Source organism: Podarcis bocagei, assembly GCF_964188305.1.
Source record: "Podarcis bocagei genome assembly, chromosome: 6".
NCBI lineage: Eukaryota > Metazoa > Chordata > Lepidosauria > Squamata > Lacertidae > Podarcis > Podarcis bocagei.
In genome coordinates this window covers 101,837,351-101,850,004 of record NC_138130.1, presented here as the reverse complement: position 1 = coordinate 101,850,004, position 12,654 = coordinate 101,837,351, and the positions used below count along the sequence as shown (strand labels likewise).

Below are 12,654 nucleotides of genomic sequence, written 5' to 3'. Positions count from 1 at the left end.
TGGAGGTTTCTAAGAAGAGGTTGGGTGGCCACCTGCCATGGATGCTTTAGTTGAGATTCCTGCATTGCAGGGGGTTGGACTAGATGACCCTTGGCTCCCTTCCAGCTCAACAATTCTACACTACAATGACTCCATGTTCTTGACAATATGTCTGTCCCAGCTATGCACTGCAGCTATTTTTAGTTCCCACCTTGTCAGCTCAGTTTATGCTCTGTCATAGCTCACTGTCATGCTCAGGAGACAGCCTGAGAGTTATTCATCCTAATGCCGTAAGCATTAGAATTTCAGGCCAGCAGTGAGATTTCTATACTTTTGGGTCCATCTTGCCCACCAGGACCGGACCAAAGATACCAGCCAGCTGCTCAGGCCAGCAAGAGATTGAGAAACAACAGCCAGGAGGTTTAAGTCTGAAGCTTATCCCAGGAACCTGGTGTCAGGGACGTGGAGTCAGATTCCTCTTCAGGTGATGTATACCACACACAGAGAATAAGAACATTCTTCTTTGGCGATCAGTCATAGCCAAGTAAGATTGTCTTCCATGAATGAGATCTTAACAGTGAGTCCGCAAGTGACTGTGGAGGCCAATTCTGGATCCACACATCCTTCCACAGTGGGGACCTAGATTTCCAGGCGGGAGTTGATCACGGTATGGATTTGCCAAGCGTGCCTTCCTCTTAGCACGTTTCTCCCTTGCGTCCTGAGTTCGAGTGTCTTCAAAGCCCATGACACCTTTGGTAAAGGCTGTTCTCCAACTGGAGCGCTCACAGGCCAGTGTTTCCCAGTTGTCAGTGTTTATACTACATTTTTTAAGATTTGCCTTATGAGAGAGTTTTTGAACCTCTTTTGTTGACCACCAGCATTACGCTTCCCATTTTTAAGTTCGGAATAGAGTAGTTGCTTTGGAAGATGATCATCAGGCATCCGCACAACATGACCAGTCCAGCGAAGTTGATGTTGAAGAACCATTGCTTCAAACCTGGTGATCTTTGCTTCTTCCAGTACACTGGCATTAGTTCGCCTGTCTTCCCAAGTGATGTGTCAAATTTTTTGGAGACACAGTTGATGGAATCTTTCGAGGAGTTGGAGATGGCGTTTCTAAGTGGTCCATGTTTCACAAGCATACAGTAAACACACACCCACACACCGGTGCTTATGACTCCAAGCCTTAAAAATGAATTCCCTGGTAGAATTATTTATAGTCAATCAAAGCCTGGCTTGATAATAAAGTTGTTTAATAACCACTTGGCAACTCTTAAATACTTAAGCCCTCCATTCCAGGCAAGCAGTCTCGCTATCTAAAGCTTCCCCCCACCCATTTTGTGCGCTGACGGGACTTGCCAAGTGAAATCGTCAGAAGGAATTAGGTTAACCCTGAGACATAACCAGTTGATTACAAAGCGGGATGTGTGTGTGTGTGTGTGTGTGTGTGTGTTATCTTCTGCAAGCCTCTAAACATGCCAGCCTTTTGCACGGCTTGGAATTAAGCGAAGTGCTGAGCTCCCCTCCCCACCCTTAAAGCGAATTTATAACAATAATTAAAGTCGCTCCCTTAGGCAAGGAGTGCGGAAGCTTTAGCAGGGTTTTTTATCCGCTCCAGGCTATCTGCTGACTATTAGCTCAAAACTCAGCAGGGATGTGGGCTCTGCGGTTGGGTCCAATTATTCCCAACCGTCCTTCCTCTGCCAGAATTGCAGGTTTCGCTTAAGCGCTGCAATAAATGGTTGCCTTAGCAAAGGGGCCACAAGCTTTACAGGCCATGGGCAGTGTCAGGGAACTGCCATCAGCTCAGAGGAGAGAGGTGGAAGGGCAGTTGTGTTACAGGGAGCCTCGGAAGATCTTGGGAAGCTGTTCCTCCTCTGGCAAGGAGGAAAGCCCCACCTCTAGTGGAGAGGAGGTGCAGTGACCAGGGGATGCCAGGGAGACCCCCAACACTGAACCTAAGCAAACCGGAGAGGAGGGAAGTCCCCCTTTGCCAGCGCCCACTCTGCGCAGGAGGTCTGGGCGCAGAGAGGGGAGGAGAAGGATGGGGGTCAGACAACTGTTATGCTGGGGGAGGAACAAAGACCGGCCATGCCCAGATTCTGCTAGCGAATGAGCAGGCATGGACTTGTGACGCTCTGCACTGTAAAGAGTTTGTATTGATAATAAAGCCTGGAAAAGACAGGTTGGAGTCTCGCCTGTTTGCTCTCGAGCAACCACAACAGCATCTGACAGGCAGGATCACTCCCACGGAGATTGTGGGCTGGACTGGTGCAGCACGATGCCAGAAATCGCTTCTGTGCATGCCCAGACGCTGAAAATCGCGCCTGCGCAGAAGCAATTTTCGGCGTCTGGACATGCGCAGATGCCATTTCTGGTATCTGTGCATGTGCAGATGCCATTTCCGGCGCCACTATGCGAGTCCCCGCGCTGCGATGCGCTACTTTAGCGCAGCGCATGGAGGACTTGCCGAGCGGGCGGCTTGGTTTGCAGGCAGCTTGTGGGCTGGTAAAACAGTCTTGGTGGGCCACATCCGGCCCATGGGCTGCATGTTGCTGACCCCTGCCTTCGCACAGCTTAGCCTTTCTCAGCCTGGTGCCCTCCAGATGTTCTGGACGCTAGTTTCCAGCTCTGCTGATGGGAGTTGTAGTCCAAGATTCTTGCATTTCAGGGAGTTGGACTCACGATGCTGGAGAGAGAGAGGGAAGGGGTTAGACGCTGCCTCTGCGGGCCTGCGAGAAGCCAGGTTACAGGGAACCAGGCAGAGGGCCTTCTCGGTGGTGGCACCTGCCCTGTGGAACGCCCTCCCACCAGATGTCAAAGAGAAAAACAACTACCAGACTTTTAGAAGACATCTGAAGGCAGCCCTGTTTAGGGAAGCTTTTAATGTTTAATAGACTGTTGGGATACTGCCAGGGAGACAAAGTCCATCATGGCCCCAAGCCGTCTGCCGGACATCCATCGATCTCCCGTAGGCACGCAGTATCAGCGATTAGCGACATGAGTTTCTAGAAAATATCTTGCCACATTCCAGAGCTCATGCACACTCTTATCAGCAGATAATTGACAGCAGAAGTCGCACACAGGAGAGCATTATTTACAAGCTTTATTCAGCGTTGATCAGAACAAAGAAAGACATGACTGCCTGCGTCAGTGTCTCCGACAGAGAGAAACGAAAGCAATAGATAACATAAACATCCTGTGAACAGGACATGCGCAGACTCTGACTCACAAAGCCTGCTCCCCTTTAAGGTGGAACGGAAATATCCTAACATCCGCATGCATGGGGTGGGTTTCTGGCAACAGGAGGTGGCCGGATTAAGGCCCTAAGCAGTGAAAATATGTTGGTGCCCCCATATATCTATATATTTAAAGAAAATTAGGGGTTGAGAATTTCTATTTCTAGAATCTTAGAGTTGTAAGGGGTTCAACGGTCATCTAGTCCAACCCCCAGCAATGCTGGAATCTCAGCTAAAGCATCCATGGCAGATGGCCGTCCGATCTCTGCTTAAAAACCTCCAAGGAAGGACAGTCCAGCATCTCCAGAGGGAAGCCATTCCACAGTCAAACAGGCTCCAGGAGGAAGTGAATCAGCAACCTGATTGGCCTGCAGGAACGGTCCAATCAGGCTCCAGGAGGAGAGTTGAATCAGCCATTCACACGGGACCTATTGTGTAAAAAAATGTATATATAGCCAGCGGTTTTGGGAGAAAGCACTCACTCACTGTTTACCATGAGCTCAAATAAAGAGCATGAAATCAACACTCAACTCCGTGTATATTTCACCCTCCATCCCCACTTCTGTTGGCAAAGGTGAAATGAGGAGGGCCTCAGGAATGCAGGTCAATGAAGTTGTTTGAGATACCCTGATCCCAGGTCATTTTGGGCTTTCCGGGTAAAAATTTGATACCCTGAGCCATTTCCTGTTGCAAGCCAATGGAATTGATTTAATATGGTCCGTCCTGTCGCCCGCAGAGCACGCATCTCACTGTGGCCTTGCCTCTGCTGAGGTCAATGCTTGCAGAGTAGGACCGGCCAGATACCAGACTGTAATCAGGGATCTAAAACAAAATATCAGTTTCGTCTAAGAGAAGGTGGAATTTATGGACCAATGGGCACTTGCCTCAAAAGGGCATGTTTGAAACAGGGCAATAATGGTTTAAATCAGAGGGTTCAGGAGCCGGCATCTCTCTTACCACATCCCTAATGAAATGATCAAGCGTTCCATATTTTATGAAGCCCTCTTTGTGCATAAATCACATTTTTTCCTCTCCAAAGGCTGGTGTTTTCACATCAGCAAAGCTGCTAATAGCTTGAAACAAGCACACTGCCATTTCTGGTGTATCTAAATGGTCGTTTGATGTTAGCATCTAAATAAATTTGCATGCACATTTAGGGATGTTTGTGCAGGCAATCTTTTTTCCCAAGGCCGCTATTAGCATTTATTTATTTATTGGGCTTATTAGAGCACACAGAGAACACAGTCGGAACAGCTCAGAAAATATATTCCGGAGACAATTAACACAGGAAGGGAAGCCAGAAGAGGAAAACACTTCAGATGACTTTGCAGCCTCTCACTTAATAATAAAAATACTTGACTGGGAGCATATGCATATGCAGTACTCAGAGGCGTTCCAACAAAGATTTTGTGTTCTTCAAAGGGTTCACCTGAGATCAGTGGATCTACAACATGGGTAGGCAAACTAAGGCCCAGGGGACGGATCCGGCCCAGTCACCTTCTCAGTCCGGCCCGCGGACGGTCCAGGAATCAGCGTGTTTTTACATGAGTAGAATGTGCGCTTTTATTTAAAATGCATCTCTGGGTTATTTGTGGGGCATAGGAATTCGTTCATTTTTTCTTCTTCAAAATATAGTCCGGCCCCCCCAAGGTCTGAGGGACAGGGGACCGGCCCCCTGCTGAAAAAGTTTGCTGACCCCTGATCTACAACAATAAGCTCCGCTCCCAGTCACCAGTCTAGCTGCTGCATTCTGGATTAGTTGTAATTTCTGAGTCACCTTCAAAGGTAGCCCCACGCAGAGCGTGTTGCAGTAGTCCAAGCGGGAGATAACCAGAATGTGCAGAAATGAAACTCATGCTGCTTTGCTGAGGGGAGATGGGCAACCTGGAGCTCACCTATGATGAGTCCATCTCCCTTCACGTTTTGAGCATCTGTTTTTTAACACCTTGCGCTAACAAGTCGCCTAAGAAGCCAACTCTTTCACGCTCTGCGAGGCAGGAATCTCAGCTTTAAAATCCCTGACAGAGGGCCACCCAACCTCTGCTTTGAAACCTCCGAGGAAGGAGAGGCCACCACCTTCTGAGGGAGCCCATTCCACCCTCGAACGACTTTTCCCTCAGAAAGTTCTTCCTGTTGTTTAGCTAGAATCTCCTTTCTTGCGTTCTACGTACGGCTGCTTCCGAAGACGGTTCGGAAACTTCAGCTGGTGCAGAATTCAGCGGCCAGTTTGCTCACGGGAGCAAGACTTATTTGAGCACATTACACTGATCCTGGTCCGACTGCACTGGCTACCCATTAGTTTCCGGGCCCAATTCAAAGTGGTTTTAACCTATAAAGCGTTAAACGGCCCAGGACCGCAATACCTCAAAGACCGCCTCTTTCCAGATGAACCTACCCAGACCCTGAGATCACCTTCTGAGGTCCTCCTTCGTGTGCCCCCTCCTTGAAAGGTCCAGAGGGTGGCAACACGAGAACGGGGCCTTCTCTGTGGTGGCTCCCCGTCTGTGGAATGCTCTCGCCAGGGAAGTTCACCTGGTGCCTTCATTACACACCTTTAGGTGCCAAGCAAAAATGTTCTTTTTTAACCAGGCCTTTGGTTGATCTTATTGACATCCTATGCCTTTTTAAAATGCAGTTCTTTTCTGGGCGGGGAGTGTTATTGGGTTATTGTTTGATGTTGTGATCTTTTCTGTGAAACGCCCTGGGACCTCCAGGTATAAGGCGGAATAATAATAATATATAATAATGATAATGATAACAATAATAATAATCACCAAAAAAAATTTTACACCCCGCCCATCTGGCTGGGTTTCCCCAGCCACACTCTGTGGCTTCCAACAGAATATTAAAACGATTCATCAAATATTAAAAGCTTCCCTAAACAGGGCTGCCTTCAAATGCCTTCCAAAAGTCTGATAGTTGTTTATTTCTTCGACATCTGATGGGAGGGCATTCTACAGGGCGGGCGCCACCACTGAGAAGGCCTTCTACCTGGTTCCCTGTAACCTCACTTCTCACAGGGAGGGAGCTGCCAGAAGGCCCTCGGAGCTGGACCTCAGTGTCCGGGTAGAACGATGGGGGTAGAGACGCTCCTTCAGGAAAACTGGGCCAAGGCCCTTTAGGGCTTTCAAGGTCAGCACCAACACTTTGAATTATGCTCAGAAACATACTGGGAGCCAATGTAGGTCTTTCAAGACCAGTGTTACGTGGTCTCGGCGGCCACTCCCAGCCACCAGTCTAGCTGCTGCGTTCTGGATTAGTTGTAGTTTCTGGGTCACCTTCAAAGGTAGCCCCACGTAGAGCGTGTTGCAGTAGTCCAAGCGGGAATATACAGTGGTACCTCTGGTTGCAAACAGGATCTGTTCTGGAGGCCCATTCGCAACATGAAAAGAGCGCAACCTGCAGCGGCACATCTGTGCATGTTCGGGTTGCGATTTGCCACTTCTGCGCATGACATCATTTTGCGCTTCTGCGCATGCGGCAAACCTGGAAGTAACCCTTTCCTGTACTTCTGGGTCGCCGCAGGACATAACCTGAAAGAAGGTAACATGAACCATCTGCTTTTTGCTGGTTGAGAGAATGGCTGCTTCTTGAAAACACTGAAGTGTTGGACAATGGCAGACGAAGTTGATGGACTATATGGAATTGGCGGAAATGACTGGCAAGATCCGAGACCAGAGAGAAGAGTCGGTGGAAGAAGATTGGAAAAAGTTTAAAGACTATTTATAGAAATATTGTAAAATTAAGGAATGTTAGAAAAATGTTGTAATGAAGTTATATGGCCTTAGTAGAAATGTCATAAGGAATTAAGTATAAATTGATTAATAGAAAATTAAAGGAAAAATATGCAAGAATGTGTTAAGATAATTATAGGATAGAAAACAGAGTGAGATGGAAAGGAATTGCTGAAACAATTAATAGAAGTGGAATACAAAAAGGGAGGTGTGAGGAGGTCGCTGGAAATAAGTGAATGAAATATAAGATATTGAAAATGTTTGAGGTGTTTTTAAATTGTTTTTGTTGGTTTTTGTTTTGTTTTGTTAGTCCGTGTAGCGTTTTTGTATTGTATTTGTATTGTTTTTTCTCTTTTCTTTTTTGTTTGTAGTGTTGTGTTGAAAATGTTGAAAAAGTAATAAATATCATTTTAGAAAAAGAAAGAAAGAAGGTAACATGAAGTGGACGTAACATGAGGTATGACTGTAAACTCAATAAAAAATAAAATAAAATAAAATAGGAATAATAATTGTCATTTGAATTTGTTGGTTTGGCTATATATAACTGCCCTGGCAACATCATGAGCACGAATCATCACAAATGCACTGTAAAAAGGACTCCTGTAGCACATACGCAATCTGAAGAATAGCTGTAGTGAACTAATCCACAGCAACGCACCGTGGAAAACATCACCAAGGGCGGAAAGCTTGTTGCTCCAACTGTTCTGTCCATGAGCAACTCCCTCCTTCCCATCGGCAAATCCTCCTGCTCTTCCCTGTTTGAGGAGTGGATGCAAGCAGCAGATGTTTGTGCCCAAAATGAACCGGGCTTGCTCTTGTTTTGTTCAGCAAGTAATGGCTCCCGCAGGGTTTCATTTAAATATTGCATGCCTGTTGCTTTATAAAAAATTCACACAAAGGGGGGGGGGACATTCTTGGCGGCTACGAGCCACAGCGTGGCGCACTTAAATGACTGCTGATCGTCCTCTGTGTCTTTGCCAGGGAAAGCACCCCTGGAGGCATGGCTCTTCGCTGGTAGCGGGTTTCTTAGCAGTAAATATTTGTATTAGGAGAAGGGGATCTGATCTGCGAGAGTCACGTGTCTCTCTGCCACCACCCTCTCTATTGCACAGGGTGCTGGATAGACAGGGCAAAGAGATCTGAGAATCACAGAATTGCATAGTTGGAAGGAACCTCAAAGGTTCTCTAGTCCAGCCCCCTGCGATGCAGGAATCACAGCAAAAAAATCCGGGACAGAAGGCCTCTGCTTAAAAACAGCAAATGAAGGAAGGTTCACCACTATCAGAATCTGAAGAAGGGCCCTCTCGGTAGTGTGGAACGCCCTCCCATCAGATGTCAAGGAAATAAACAACTACCTGACTTTTAGAAAACATCTGCTTAGGGAAGTTTTTAATGTTTGTTGCTTTATCGTGTTTCTAATATTCTGTTGGGAGCCGCCCAGAGTGGCTGGGGAGGCCCGGCCAGATGGGCGGGGTATAAGTAATTAATTTATTATTATTATTATTATTATTATTATTATTATTATTATTATTATTATTACAGTCATACCTCATGTTACGTTTGCTTTAAGTTACGTTTTTTCAGGTTGCGTCCCGTGGAGACCCGTAAGTACCAGAAAGGGTTACTTCCGGGTTTTGCCACTCACGCATGTGCAGAAGCGATAAATCATGCTTCCCACATGCGCACGAGCACCAAATTGCGCCATGCACCTGTGCAGATACAGCGTTTCAGGTTGCAGGCTTTTCATGTTGCGAACAGGCCTCCAGAATGGATCCCGTTCGCAACCAGAGGTGTTGTTGTTTAGTCGTGTCCGACTCTTCGTGACCCCCTGGACCAGAGCACGCCAGGCCCTCCTGTCTTCCACTGCCGCCCGCAGTTTGGTCAAATGCATGTTGGTAGCTTCGAGAACACTGTCCAACCATCTCGTCCTCTGTCGTCCCCTTCTCCTTGTGCCCTCCATCTTTCCCAACATCAGGGGCTTTTCCAGGGAGTCTTCTCTTCTCATGAGGTGGCCAAAGTCTTGGAGCCTCAGCTTCAGGATCTGTCCTTCCAGTGAGCACTCAGGGCTGATTTCCTTCAGAATGGTTTGATCTTCTTGCAGTCCAGGGGACTCTCCAGAGGTACCACAAAGGTACCACTATATTATTATCTACAGCAAGTACAGAAACTGCCTCGACCATTGGATCCACTCTAGGTCTCATCCGCTCCATTCACTGGAGCTTGACTTCACATGCAGGGGGAGTCCCTAACTCACAGAAGGTTTGAGATGAATTGGCTACCCTCACCTGGTTTAGCTGTCCAGTCAAAGCCTTTCTCAAAGTGTGGCCACATGTTGGCAGCTTCCAGGAGCCACAGGTGAGAGCTGAGTGGGCAAACTGGCAAACCCCAGAAGGAGCACAATGTGTCTCCCATCAGAGGTACTATGCCCCCCCCCCAACACGCCATACATGTGGACAGCAGTATAATGCAGAAATATTTTCAACAAATTATCAATCATTTGTCCTTAAGGAGCAGGAGGACTGGAACTGGCAGCCAGCCTTGTGAGCTTTGAACCCCCTTCAGCAGGCTGTAGTCCACAAATACCTTGTACGCTAGTAAGGTTTAAGGTTCCACTATACCTTGGTCAGGGCTGGATTTAGGTTTGATGAGGCCCTAAGCTACTGAAGGTAATGGGGCCCTTTATATGACTAGCTGTCCTTTGTCAACAACAAATGGTCGCTGTTTTTTGTGTGGAATATATGCTAGATGGTAATTTATGGACCTAATAGGTATCTAAAGACATCTGCATATGATGCCATGCAAGCAGTCCATGCAGAATGTAAAAAGGTAAAGGTAAAGTTATCCCTGACCATCAGGTCCAGTCGCAGACGACTCTGGGGTTGCAGTGCTCATCTCGCTTTACTGGCTGAGGGAGCTGGTGTTTGTCCACAGACAGCTTCCAGGTCATATGGCCAGCATGACGCTTCTGGCGAACCAGAGCAGCGCACGGAAACACCGTTTACCTTCCTGCCAGAGCAGTACCTATTTATCTACTTGCACTTTGACGTGCTTTCAAATTGCTAGGTTGGCAGGATCAGGGACCGAGCAACGGGAGCTCACCCCGTCGCAGGGATTTGAACCGCCGACCTTCTGACTGGCAAGCCCAAGAGGCTCTGTGGTTTAACCCACAGCGCCACCCGGGTCCCATGCAGAATGTAGGCACCCTATATATAGAAATGAGCAAACCAGTGATATTTTAGGGAGCAGGCTAGCAGGTGGGGACCATGTCTTACATCATAGGAGCCTACACAACACAAAACACTGTTGCTGCACGTAGGTTTTATTGTACATATTAGTTTTTTATCTTATATTTTGGAAATGTACATCCAGTTTTTTCACCCTTTAATTTTTTGGGGGGCCCCCAAGAGAGTGGGGCCCTAAGCTATAGCTTGTTTAGCTTACACGAAAAACCAGCACTGACCTTGGTGTTTCTGCTGAAAGACTCGAACACGTTCACCAGTCAGGAAACTGGTTTTTTGTTTTTGTTTTCATTAGCCATTCACTGCTTGCAATTCTCTCCCAGCCAGAATCAGTTGCCAGAATCAGCTGAGAGCGACTCTGAACGCATCTTGCAAAATAAATATATTCTTCCTCATAGAAAAAACTCTTGCAGCAGTTAACCCGTTAGGGTTAACAAGACTCTCTTTTCTTCCATCTCCTCCGCGATCTGACATCCTTTGCTCCTTGCTGCCGCCTATATTCTTTGTCCATCAGCCACCCAAGCAGATGAGAGACTACATTACCCAGCATATGAGGAAACCTTAAACTAGGAAAATGGGTGGATTATTCCAACTACATCTCCCATCGGGCTCTGCTCGCGGGAAAGCGCCTGAGACCACATTGGGTCTCTCGCTTGCAGCCTCTGCAGCCGGTCCATTTTATTGCATTTCAGTGCTCATTTTGAGATGCTTACAGCAATGCTCGCAAGTTGCAAGGAGGGCAGCTCGGCTCCGCTGCCGGGAAAGAATAATGTCTTATTTATTCCTCCAGAGCCGCGCAGGGGCATCGTTTTGCAATGTTTGCAGCAGGTCCCAAACGATGGAGCCTCCGCGCAAGTTCATTTCTCTCCCCGCAAGGCGTTTTCAGCTCCTGGAACATTAAAAGGTGAATAGTTTCCCGCCTAACCTTTTCCCAGGTCTCGCCTCCACAGCAATTGTTATTTTTTCCAGACGTTGTTTACCGTACCCACTTCGCAAGGCTCGAATATCCTGTCCTCAGCTTCCATTGGACCAGGCAGCCGCTTTATTATTATTATTATTATTATTTGCATTTCACCCTCCGATTATTAATATTATAGAATGGTTCTCATTGCATGCTTTGAGCCGAACTGTGGAGCCTTCGGTCTGAAAAGCGGCAGGGAGAGAACAAACCAACCGCTCAGATGACACGTTTCGCTTATATAATAATGATAATGATAACGATAATAATAATAATTAATAAGCGATCCGCACAGAAAACAATAGAAGTAACGTCCTTTATCAATTCATATAAATACGAACAATAGCACTTCCTAAAAGCCAAATAAGGCTTAATTAATGAGCACCATAGAGATGTAAAAGATGTATAATAATGATAAAAATATGGATAAATGTGCAATGGTGCGACGTGGAGACTGGCAAGTGCATCTCTCTCTGTGTGCGTCTCTCCGGTCTTTTTAGCGCCGAGTGAATACCCTTTTTTATGATTCAAGTAGCCTTTTAACTGCGTTTTAAATCTCGACTTCAAACCATTTCACGGAGCCTCCGCGCAAAGAAGTTTCTGGCTGCCTTTCCTTGCTCATTTTCTAAACAACAACCACAACGACGTTGTGCTTTTCACATTTTAAGCCGCCCAGGAAAACCTATAATGACGGCGATCGCCATCATCGGCGATGGAGCTCCGTTTTATTAGCTCTCCCAGCAACTATTAATAATCTGTGCTTAGCCTACTACAACTCCCAGCATGCCCCGCGGGCCCCTTTCCGCCGAAGTCCAAGAGGAATAGGAGGCGGAGACGCCTCGGCGACTACAACCCCCGAGATGCCCCGCGGCGAGGCGGGCGCCTCGCGGGGCTGATCCCTGTGCGCGCGGGGCATGCCGGGATCTGTAGTCTCGCCGCCCTCCCGGCTCCCGTAACGGTTCTGCCGGCTGGCGCTGCCCCCGCCCCTCCTCCCTCTCCGGCTCCCTCCTCCCTCCCTCCCTCGCCCGCCTCAGCCAGGATCCTCGGCGCTGCGCTCCCTCACAGCCCCGCTCGCCCGCCGCTCGCCCACAAAGCTCCGCGTCCTTGGCTCCCTCGCAGAGGCCTCCTGCTCCCCCCTCGACCCCGCCGCCACCGCCGCCGGAGGACGCTGCTGCTGCTGCTGCTACGCGAGGGGAGGCTGGAGCCCCGGAGCCCCGCCGACGAGGACAAGCCGGAGGCGACGAGGACGAGGAGGACCCCAGCTCCCAGACCCGCAGGTGGGAAAGGGGGAGCGAGGGGGGAGGGGGACACCCCCCGCCAGAAAACCCCTCAGCAACAACAACAGCCTCCCCCGCACGCGCCGTCGAGTTCCCCTCCCCCCTTCGCTGGGGGAGCCCCTCGAAACCCCCTCATAGCCCCCCATGGGCCCCTCGGTAACCCCCATCGATATCCCCCATAGACCCCTCGATGACCCCCCCCCGAGCCTCCCTCATAGAGCCTCATAG

At 48.4% G+C, this 12,654-nt stretch overlaps 1 protein-coding gene and 1 long non-coding RNA gene across 5 annotated transcripts in view; one reads left to right on the top strand and one right to left on the bottom strand.

Annotated features, from left to right (window-relative positions):
• LOC308588853 overlaps positions 1–12,654 on the bottom strand; it is a 271,876-nt gene that overhangs the window by 162,922 nt on the left and 96,300 nt on the right. The window lies entirely within an intron of this gene.
• FAM168A (family with sequence similarity 168 member A) overlaps positions 12,177–12,654 on the top strand; it is a 168,934-nt gene continuing 168,456 nt past the window's right edge. Inside the window, exon 1 of one of the 4 annotated variants that reach the window (XM_081197463.1) lies at positions 12,177–12,426. The gene's annotated coding sequence lies outside the window, so the exon portion shown is untranslated. The remainder of the gene's footprint in view (positions 12,427–12,654) is intronic. The other 3 variants (XM_081197460.1, XM_081197464.1, XM_081197462.1) reach the window with 3 other exon arrangements.